This window comes from Rhinolophus sinicus, chromosome 6 (genome assembly GCF_057876585.1).
Source record: "Rhinolophus sinicus isolate RSI-liver-muscle chromosome 6, RSI-T2T, whole genome shotgun sequence".
In the NCBI taxonomy this organism is placed as follows: domain Eukaryota; kingdom Metazoa; phylum Chordata; class Mammalia; order Chiroptera; family Rhinolophidae; genus Rhinolophus; species Rhinolophus sinicus.
Genome location: NC_142506.1, coordinates 60481801 through 60493980, shown reverse-complemented (window position 1 = coordinate 60493980; position 12180 = coordinate 60481801). Strand labels below are relative to the sequence as shown.

Below are 12180 nucleotides of genomic sequence, written 5' to 3'. Positions count from 1 at the left end.
GGCCAATGGAGTTAAGTATTAAAAGTAACAGTACTTTTCAAACGAGAATGTGACTCCCAGAGGCAATTTGGTGTCAGATTAGAAACCATTACTGTGCAGTGTAAAATGTTTTTTCAGATTCCCACCTACCCTACCGCATGACACACATCATTCACACGGAGGCTTCAACATTAATGAAACTAGTAGGTACATTTCAGAATATTGGAATAGGTGGCCTCCTCTTGACCTCGTTCAGCAGATTTCTGCGAGAAATACTAGATGGACTTGGATTTGGACTAGAAGTAGCCAGTCTGTAAGCAGAGATGGGAGGTAATCGTGCTTTGCTAAGGGATGTGTGTATACTTAATGAGAGTCATAATTTGGAACCTCGTGGCATTGGAAAACCCATTTCCCTACCCCAAACTGATGTGGTTATAAGCAGTGGTTGTGAGGTTTAGGCCCTTAGCTGGCGATCTACCCCAGGCCCTGATCGGTAAGCCCAAGACAAACATCACATTAGGGATGTTATCTTGTCTGATGATGGCTAAGTATTTCAGACCAACCATCCTCGTGATGAAATCTAAGCATCAAAGAGTTTTATCAACATTGTAAATAGTTTCCTGGCCAGGATACAGGAAAAGATGAGACCTCCGAGATGTAAGGATAAACTCAAAGCTGCTCCTGCCTATATGAAAGAACATCTGCCGACTCTACAGTGACACACAATAAGTCTTCATTCCTTTGACTTGAATATTCTCTATGGAATCTTCAACTCCATTCCATCCTGCCAGCCTTGGGGTGGGAGAGGGCAAGGAACGAAATAATCAGTCCACTTTGGCCCAATGGAGTAAATAATCTTTTAAAACAAGTCAGTCTTTTTCATCATTTCTTTTGAAAATGAAGTTCTCCCTCCTCGTCTCTGAGATGTTTTCTGTGAGTGGAAAGGGCTTATGTCCCACCGTGGCCCTGGTGGTTAAGAGGGAGCCCTGACATGCTTTGGTAACAGTGGCTGGTGCCTGCAGCTCTGTGGTTAGCAGCATATTTCTAGTTCTGCGGGCCTCTGGCCCTAAGACTCGCATTTGATGTAACTGGTCTCAGACCTCAGTCTCAGCTTGATTTAGGTCTGGTGGTTCCGCTTAGCTCACCAGACTCTGCATCATCTCTTGACCCCTGGCTCTCCACTTAGATCTTTATTGTCCCGAAAAGGTTGTACACAAACTCCTCGGACCTTGTATGTGATTCAGGAGCCAAGGAAGACTTGTGAGTGCGAAGCAAACCCTCTCTACACTGTTTGATCCTCTTTACCGTCCTGGCCGATTTTTACTGTCCTGGGCTGCCTTGCGTGACGGGTGCCCCCCAGGATCCCAGCAGCCCTCTCAATTTATTAACCATTTCTCTCGGCTTCCAATGGCTTGGCCTGGAGTTTAGAGGTCAGGGCACAGGTTACTCTGTCCTCACCTCACTTGGACACTCTCTTCTTCCTTCAGGCCTGCATCCCCACCCCCCCAGCCTTCATCCCTCTTGTCTGCCGTTCTTATTAGGTTCTTCAAACTTACTCAGTTATTTTCCTCATGCTGCACAGACTCTGTGAATAAGGAAAATACCCTATGCTTGTGGTTGAAATTTAATTGAATATGACAGATGCGCTTCGTCCATTCAATTTCTAATTTATGATGGGGGTTGTGAATGCTCCTTGTCTTTCCCCATATTTTTGTCCTTTTTGTTCATTTGGCTGATTTGAGAAAGGAAGTGTAGTCAAAAGAGCACACATTCACTATCTTACTAGAAATCCACACATAATTATTTTAGTAAGAACTCAATATTAGCTATTATGGTTATGCTTTCCTTAAAAATGAGTGTCATTTCTTTACTTTTTTAAATCTTAACCTTTCTTCAAAGTGTGGAGTCTAAGTTGTATTGCATTTATAAAGCTTTTTTGTTTTTGGATTATTCGTAGACATGGCTCCTTTCTTAATTAAATGTTTTATTTTGATGCTTGATTATAGTATTCTCTCATTAAGATATGGAAGTTTTATCTTCATAATAATATTGATATCTTTGGCTGCAGTTCTTGATCTAAAGTGTTCATTTAAAAAACTGTAGGTCGGCCCGGTGGCTCATGCGGTTAGAGCTTCATGCTCCTAACTCCGAAGGCTGCCGGTTCGATTCCCACACGGGCCAGTGGGCTCTCAACCACAAGGTTGCCAGTTCGATTCCTCGACTCCCGCAAGGGATGGTGGGCTGCGCCCCCTGCAACTAGCAACAGCAACTGGACCTGGAGCTGAGCTGCACCCTCCACAACTAAGACTGAAAGGACAACAACTTGACTTGGAAAAAAGTCCTGGAAGTACACACTGTTCCCCAATAAAGTCCTGTTCCCCTTCCCCAATAAAAACAAAACAACAACAAAAAAACACTTGTATATAACTATATGAATGCATAATTTGTTTTGAAGATGGGGTCATATAGTCTTTCATAGTACCTAAATATTCATTAATTAGGTTATAGATTATAAATTTGGGAGTACTATATTAGACTTTCAGTAGTGGCAAAGTCTGATTCTCTTAGAATCTATAATACTTTTATATATCATTTCGTGTTTTACAATAGGTTTGTAATTAAGCAAACATTTACAATAATATTCTGATATTACCCAAAATGCCAATTCACACATTTTATATTCTCAGAGGCTGTGCGATGTAGATAAAAGAACAAATGTAGAGTCTTAACAAACCTCAGAGTGAACCTCCCATTGAAAACACAAGGAATTAATCTTTTAATCAAATAGAGCTATTGTCACAGAAGCACATTATAAATTGTTAATATGTATTGAACACTTACTGTATACCAAGTATTGTGCTAAGCTCTTTATTCTCATTATAACCTTCAATTTTCACAACAGTCCTGTGAAGTAGGTATTATTACCCATTCTACAATTTAGATAGAAATATTTTAGTTTTGCTTTGTTATGTTAGGGCTTCCCTCTAAGTAGTATTTTCCATAAGATCCTTAACTGGGATAGAAATGCCTGTATAGATGTTTGGTAAAGAATGAATAGTTATCTTGAAGTAAGGCTAAGCAAAGGAATATAGACAATGAACTATTTCTAATTACGTGGTGAACTTAAATGGAACTCAGTCAGAGTCAATATTCAGAGTAATTTCTGTATTATACTAATTTTCTTTTATAAAACCCATCCATGTACTTTTGGAAAGATATTATACTGCTAGTCAATAAGACCATTTGTTTTTATTCAACAAATCATTTTAAGTTAAGGAGTGATAGATTTTCCACTTTTGATACGTGCATGATATTTGAATCCTAAGAAAGTGGCTGTTTTGTAGATTCATTTGGTGGGTAAACTGTCAGGTAGCCTCCATCAGTGGGCTGTCATGGTATTTCATTTATATTTATTATTTGAACTTAAATGGACTTCACACTTTCACAGTCTATCTCTCTATCGAGAATCTGAACAGTTAGGCAGGGCAGAAGGAAAGGTGCAGTTCCATTAAGCTCTGAGATATCATTGGCTGTCAGGGAAGCCTCGTTATGCTGTCCATCCTCATTTAACTATCCCACAAGATCTCTTAATGAAGTTAAGCCCCAAGTTCACTGCAATAATTCTGTGGCAAGAGTTTGTGCGATGTAACAATTCATCACTTGTCAGGAAGGCACTTTTAGTTTATACGTTTAATAAGGGCATCCTCTAGCTTGGTTAATTAGAAGTGAACAGTTTGCATATTTACTAAATGCAGTGTCATTGCCACCACGGCCTATTGCCTGCATGAATTATTTCTCTATCTGCAATAAACAGCTGGGTAATTATTACTGCCATAATCAGATAAATTCCCTCTGTAAGGCTTTTCTTACATGGCAAGTCTTTGAACTCATCCAAAGCTGAACAAAATTTATGAACTCCAGCAGCCAGGCCACTTTTTCATACTGTGGTGTCCCCGTTCCCGATTTCAAGGACGTAAGTAGAGCACAGAGATAGTGTGTAAACAGGGAGAATAAATACGATTACCTAAAGATAACATTTCAATAAACCTCATTTAAAAATATAATATTCTGATGTCAGCCGACTAAACGATCTCAGTTTGGCTTTATCTGATTATATCTAGACGACAGGCTCTTTTAGTAAGGGCTCCCTAAGACGTAAAGAAAATCGCATTTTCGTTTTCAAGAGCCACGTTGGTCTGTAATGTTAACTATCACAGGTGACTTTTGTCTGTGGAATCATTGTGAATATGAAGATACAAATAAGTATAGCAATTAATTTGGTGGAATTTAGATGATAACATACTAGAGTGTCTAACTTAAAATACAGTGCATGTTCTTTGCTTTACAAACAGTCTGTAGCATCCATAATTAGAAATTTAATGCCATAGTCCATACAGTCACTTTAAAATATGGAATGATGTCAACTGTTTGATCACAGCCTTTCCACTTACGGTATTTTTAGCAATGCACTACCTTTAACAATTTGCTATTTCAAAACGTTTTAAAAGCAAAGTATGTACAAAGTAGGGAGGGAAAAAGCTTCATTTCCAAGATAGAATTAATAGAAGGGAAAATCTTATTACACTGGGTATAATTACTTCACCTGTATATTAATTTTTTTTCAAATTTAACTCTTTACACAATGAATTTCAAGCAGTTTAGGAAAAGATAGATAAGAAAAGGGTAAGGGAAATAGGGACCACAGTGAAGGAAAATACAGGCTGATAACACGAATGGTGTGATGGATCAGGGGACGTGGGTAGTTAAGGGCGTCCCATTGTCAAAATGGAGAAAACATCACTGCGTGTGCCAATAAACAGCTTTTCCTAACACTGATTCTAAAATATATTTCACGTATGAATCTTCAATAGGAGACACTAAATAAGTCACTGAACAGTGACTTCTGTAAACTTTTAAAACAGAAAAAAGCTTGTCTGAATTTCAAGTCTTTCTCTCTCTTTCTCTCTCTCTCTCAATCTGACAATGTTTTTTGTTTTGTTTTTTTTTTTAAATGCCAGAGTGTAGGTTTAAATGGTTACTAATTTAAAAGCCAGGCCTGAAATATGTGGGTTCGTGGACTTAGCCTGTGGTTGTCCAACTTGGCGGAATGGAGGTTTAGAAGTTCTTAGCTCTCACTTGGCCTCGCTGATCTTGTGATATGTGATAGATGAAAAGGCGTTCCTTTTTCTCCCCTTTTAAATTCTGTGATAAGGACTGGTAATGCTACTTTTAATCTTGCTGATTGAGATATAGAGTGGAAATCAGATTCAGGTACGGGATATGTTACTAATATACAAACTTTTTAGTCATACTTGAAGATCTGTTTAAGTTACTGTGAAAGTGTATGGAGAAAATGTAAATAGTACTAAAAAAAAACTTATAATTCCAGTGGTCTGTTTGGCCTTGACCTTCTCTGGCCTCTGAAGCATGTGACAGTGTTGATCATTTTCTTGTCTAATCTCTCTTGTAACTTGAGTTCTCAGACGTCACTCTCTCCTGGTTTCTACTTAGAAAATGGTTTTGTCACCGTTTCCTTTGTGTACTCTCTTTTATTTGCCGGACCTAAGTATCAGTATTCTCTGTTTAATGCACTTGCTTTTTCACTCTACATGCTATGGACAATCTCTTCCACTTCTGTGATTTCTGCTACCAATTGTGTTCGAATGATTCACCAATTTGAGTATTTTCTATCCCAGAACTTCTCTTGTGATTATTATAACCATCTATTCAAATGCCAGCTAACATTGTCACTTGGACACCCACAGACACCTCAAGCTAAGCATGTTCATGGATAAAATAATTATTTCCCCAAACCTATCATTTCTTTTCTTAGTTCTCTGTTCTCATTCCTCATCTATCCTTCCTACTGCTGCCTGAGTGATTCTTCTGAAACACAAATCTGATCGATGTAATCTCTTATATCTCTTTCCTTTTAGGAGTTGCATAGCAAAAGATGACTTAGAGGTCCTAGAAATACAGGATTTATATTTCAGAGTGTCTTCTTAGCGTAAGAATTAAGCAAACTCAAAATGAATACTTGCATTATATTCTTAAATTGTCTAATACTTAAAAACATGGATCATTAGGAAAACTGTTAACATGTATCTTAGTTAAAATATCATTGTACAATGGGAATTCCTAGAGTTTATATATACATAATAAACAAATTTTGTGATAAAAAGGAAAGGTATACAGTAGTATCATACTGCAAAACTAGTGAGTTAATAAAGCATTACTTGTTTTTTTTAATGGCTTTTTGTTAACCCCTTTGTAATGCTTTTCAGCTTTTTCCTTCTTGTTTCCTTTCTAATCTGTTTCCTCTCTCAGGAGTGACATGGGACAGAATGAAGAAAACTCCAGTTTGTTTCTCTCTCTCTGTTCTTTCTACTAGTAACCTTTTCTTATCCTGCCCAACAGTAAATAGGATGGGATTCTGTTTGGCATTCATATGGAAGTGATTTCTAAGATTGATTGTGAGACAACTGGTCAATAAATAGTTTTCTAAAATGCGTTAGATAATTTTGTGAAGTTGCATGGGATATACTGCTTTAAAATATGTTGGCATCATCCTCGGGTATCGTATTGCTTTGTGACAGCCTCAGGATCCGTTTGGGGATGTCCCTGGTCCGTGCTGAGTGGATTGCATGCAAAAGCAGCAGCAATTATTTTCGCTTTACGATGGAGTCAACTCCTTTTAAGTGAGAGATAAGGTGTGATTTTTGAGGAAACACCAAGTAAATACACTCTTGCAGTTCTTTTCATATGAAGTGGAAAATGGAGGTACCTCAACTCTGAGCCCTACCCCAAAATGAACCTTCAGTAGTTTGAGTCTCATCCTGCACAGCTGAATCACTGCAGAGACACGCAAAGGAGAGGCCAGAGGATGATGTGCCTTCATTTACCTTTATGCAGGGAGCCGTGTGCACGCTGTGTCTCAGAGTCACGATCTGTAATGTCATTTCATTTCACAAAGAAGAACAGGAACCTTGTTCATAACACCTGCTCTTTACAACCTCAGTGTAATGTATTGAGGATGGGTTAATGTCTGTGCAGCACTTGGAGCTCCTGAAAATAATGCACAATGTGCATACGTGTTATTATGCCTATTACTGTGTTAGCTCAATGTGACTCTCAATTATTTGACACCATATATGTCATATAAAAATGTACTTCCTTTTACAGAAAGTATCCAGACTATTAAAAAGAAAAAAAAAAAAAAAGAAAATAATTTTAAAACGAATTATGTGCATATTTTTAGGAAGAGTACTATACAAAAAAATTCTCTTCAACTAAGTTTATTCAAAAGAGCCTGAAGAAGAAAAAATTTGATTTTCATGAATGATCTTTGAATAGAGCCTTATTGCTTTCTAAAATCATGCAAAGTAGGCAAATGAAATAATGGAGCAATTGGATGATCCCTTTTTATGATCAGAGTGAAGTCATGGTATTGTAATTTTATAACATCAACCATTATCTTTTTTTTTTTTTTTCTTTTTTTTTTTTTACTTTTTCACTCTCAGAATCTCTATAGAGTACAGATTTTCTGGCATTCCCCTTAGGGAGCCCATTTACCCTTGGTTAGGAAGTTAGGAAACCTTTCTTCTACTCTAACGTGCTTTCCCCACCTTTGCTGTTGATGGACCAAGCCTACCAGAGAGGGAGAGTTTCTGTGAGTAACCCAGCCTCATTGCATTACACCCTCCTCTATCCCAGCTCTCTCCTTAAGTGAAAACATGCTCATTGTCCCGACCCGTGTCTCCACATACACAAAGACTTTTCTGATCCCTCTAATTGGAAGTGAGCTCTCTGAACTGAAGAACTGCACGTTTGTTTCTTTGTAGACTTCTTCTATTGTCCAGTTATCAGCTATTTCATTTGCAAGCTACCTGAAGGCCTGGGGACTGAGCTTTCCACATCTTTATTTCCTTTAATATTTTAAACAGTCTTATGACTGACTCACTGAATAAACAAATGAGTGTCGATTTTCTTTATAATATTAACTCTTAAAGCAGCTTAGCTATTTTGAAGAGAAACTGGTTGATTTATACTGCACCAAACAAAGGATTTTTAAGGTTTTTTAAGTAACTAAAAAGTTTTTTTTGTTTGTTTGTTTGTTTGTTTGTTTTTTATGAGAGGAGTTTTCTAAATGTTTCTAACATGTCAAAGTCTCATCTCCAGGTTTCAGAGTAAGGTTTGGAGTTCAGGAGCAACCTGAGTGCTCGAATATTGATGATGTGCTACAGAATGCTTAATTTGAAGCTGTATTTTCTGTTAATCAGGTGCCACCCTGGTGAAATTTGTGACACCTGTCCCAGAGTTCCAGGGCCTAGGTGACCAGGTAGATAAAATAAGTGGTTTATATGGTCCGACGGACTTAAAGTGAAGCTTCTGTTTCTAATGCAAATGTTTTGGGACTCAGTGACTTCCAGATAATCTGTTCTAGAGTTTTACCAGTCTCAAAATATTTGTGGGTGTCACACACCAAGTCCAGGCATATAATTGGCTTTATTTGTGGTTAGTATTTTTACTTATGTTTTAGACTTAGCCTTCTCTTTTCGCTTTCATTTTCTTGTTATTTGGTTAAATTAATATGCATATATTGGAGCCATTATTAGAGATAACGTGTAAGTACATTCAGTAAATTGAACGAAAATGCTTTTATGTCATAATATGCCACAGCAGAAACTACCGCTATTCAGCTATTTTTATTTTGAAGGCTTCTTACAACAGAAACACATGACTGACTTTGCCATCAAAACAGAGGGAGGATTCTAGAGAATTGTTGAAATCCATTCCCTTAGAATTATGTTTTTTTAAAGAGAGTGCAGATGATGGCATTTTGTCTTTGTTTGAGAAATTGTGTAATATTGTTCTCAGTTCCCTCTGAAATTTGGGGCATTTATGCTTTTAAAACAATTTGCATATAATTTTTTGTATTTCTCTGGCAAAATTATGACTTCTATGAAAGCATTGCGATGTGCATATCCCATCTCTTCGTAGTCCTCCGTGGTGCTTTAGTTAATATGGTGATAGTCTATTAAGATTATTAACTGAATGTAATTGCGTCCCTTCATGATGTCATACTAATGAATAGAACAGAATCATCTCGATCCCTCAACAGAGCTGACAGTTTTCATTGGTGTAATCTAGTGCTTCTCAAACTTGAGCAAGCAGGTGATTGCCTCAGGGTTCCACCCCCCAGAATTTCTGATTGAATCCGCCTGCTGTGGGACCTGGGAATGTGCATTTCTAGTGACCCCCAGGTATTGCTGTTCCAGGGACCACACTGCCCCAGGCTAAGAGCCAGAGTCCTGGTTTCCCCCTTCTTTCTCAGCGAGGCTCCTCACTATGGCTTCTTCCCTCTCCTCACTAAACCATCACAGGTGATGAAATGTAGTTGGTTGAGAAATAATTAAAAGGGATACTGGCACCTAGTTTCTGGCAGATACAGGCCAACTACTTTGGGAGGGGCACATCAATAAATAAGCTTTCAGGACCTCAGCGCTCAATAGAGAGAGTACAGGAAGTGGACGCATGCATATGGCTATAATATATTGTAGAATGTAATAGACCCGTAAGAGAAAAAAGGAATCATGCCTTATGTTTGAATATATTTTGCTGTTGTTATTTGTAATGATAATAAAATATTTACATATTCTAATGATGATAAGAATGATAATAGCCACTTGGAGGCAATTATAGTGGATGATTTATAGCACACATTCTGAAATGACACCTCAAGGCATCACACATTTTTCAGTAACTTTTAACTTTATTGTTAAACTAATATCACAAAATGCTTTTGATATATGAAAAGTGATACAGGAGGTTCTAGGAATAACCCCAGTTTCTTTCACTATATAGAAGGAAACAGAATCATAAGATAAAAGAAAATATGCATGGTTAGGTCAATAAAAACGATCTTCTGCATAGTATTTCTTGTATCAGGATGGTTATAGTTTGGTCTGGAGTTAGAGACTCTACAAACCTAAGGATTCTGATTCCATTTCTGTCATTAACTAATGTGTCATTCGGAGTAGGTAATTTTATCTCTTTGTGTGTTTTCATATTTGTAAAATAGGGTGATTAGTAGCACCTATCCCATATATATCGCAGGATTTTTTTTGGGGGGTGGGGTTAGAAATAAAATGGCACACCTGAAATAAAAACAACCTGAAATTATTTGGGGAAAAAAATGTAACTGTTTTAAAGGTACTAGATTTAAAATTCCCTGTATAAAAAATAGACACTGTTTTATAATTTTGTGGGTAATCATAGTTAGAATGGTTTCCATCATTTAATCTTTAATGAGATCATAATTTTTATTACATCCTTTACACTGAGCCATATCTTCGTCCCTAGTGATGTAACAAAAACTTATATATCAAGGATAAATGATTTATTCAACTCTTCCTACTTGGTCTTTTTACAGATACTCTTTGACATATCTGTGGTGTGTAGAATATCTGTATATTCTCAAGCATGGCCATAAATCAGGAATGAAAGATTGATTAATTGTATGACTTTATTAAATTAATTGTTTTGTGTTTGGAGATTATCCCAGATTAGCTTTTCTAGTGTTTTGTCAAGTTTCTTGGATTTTTTAGGGCCTCCCAGTTCCTTCTGAGTTTGTTGTGTGTTTTCTATGTATACTGGAAACTGAAATTCTTTCACACATCTCACAGATGTAGCTTTCCTTGTCAACCTCCGCAAGTACACACTGTTTACATTTTACGTTTCCCTATCCTGAAGATGGACCGTTTTTACTACTTCAAATAATTCACAGTTTTGATTTTGTGTCAAGTCCTATGTTCTTCTTTGTAGCTCACCTGTTCGTGTATGTGTTCATTGTATTGGGCCTTTTTTCTTTCTGAGGTGAGATCTCTTCATATTCATTGAATCATTTATAGAGCACGAACTTTGTTGTAGATATATATACATATATATATATGTATATATATATATATATATATATACACATACACATATATGTGCATATATATATATGTGTGTGTGTGTGTGTATCTACAAAGAAGTTTGTGTTCTATAAATTTATGTCATTCCAAAGGTAAGTACAGTAGTTTTCTGAGCAATCACAAATATATACATGAATATCAGTAATTATCCTTTTAGTGGCAGTCCCTTGGTTATTTGAAATTATCTTAAAGACTTACAAGAATAATTATAGACAAAATACTTATTTTTTTATATAACATAAAAAGTAAAGATGAAAATTAATATATTCAATTTTTTATATAACATACAATTATATTTTTCCTGTAAAAAAAAATCTCATTTATTCATATGTAACTGCCTTGAAATTTGTACCTTAAGGACAAAGAAAGGTCACCAGTCCCTCTAATTCCTGGTTCTTTGTCAAAAATGGACACAGTTAATGAGGTTTGTTTGGTACAGAACAAATTCTCAGACACAGATAGAGATCCTTTCAATGGAAACAAATTTGTTTGGCTTTTCCAGGTTACTTAGCAATTAATAATAGCCTTGAGATACAGGTCGGAAAGGTCATTGTACCAGCTTACCAACGCAATCTAAATGTGCAGTTAGCCCAGCTCTGTGGGCGCAGAAGCCCCCAAAATACTATGCATAAGGTAAAACAGGCTATTTTCTGACTCCTTTTTTCACATTAATAAGCAATTTTCAAGAGAAGGGTGGGAAAATGAGGGCCATGCCACTTTAAGTAATTCATTTATTTTGCAATTTAATCTTATGTTGAAAAAAATTGCAGTGCTGCACTGGTCTAGCACGGTGATTTTTAAACGTCAGTGTGTTTCATGAGTAACCTTGTATGAAGTATTGAATCAGTCGCTTCTAACAGGAAATCGCAACAAAAATATTTCTAGACATTGAAGTAGAAAGGAGAATCTCCTCTTATTTTTAGAAGTTTCCTCTCTACTTACCCTGATATCTTTGAGGTGAATACCCAGATGATGTACTTAATATTTTACTTATAGAACTAGACACTAAGTTACATATCTAGTTTTTAAAAAGAATAAAGTACAGTTTCAAAAATTTTAAGATGAATAGTTAAATTGTATCTGTTCTATTAAAATAAAGAATTTGTTTTTTTCATATTTGACAACATTATTCTATTTAGCAGGTATTTTTTTTACATAGTATATTTTGAAATCTTATTTTGTGTTTAAATGTATAGATACACACATAAATGGTGAAAAAATCTCA

At 36.4% G+C, this 12180-nt stretch overlaps 1 protein-coding gene across 1 annotated transcript in view; it reads left to right on the top strand.

The window, feature by feature from the left end:
* SPATA17 (spermatogenesis associated 17) overlaps positions 1 to 12180 on the top strand; it is a 125535-nt gene that overhangs the window by 32180 nt on the left and 81175 nt on the right. The gene's annotated exons all lie outside the window — the stretch shown is intronic.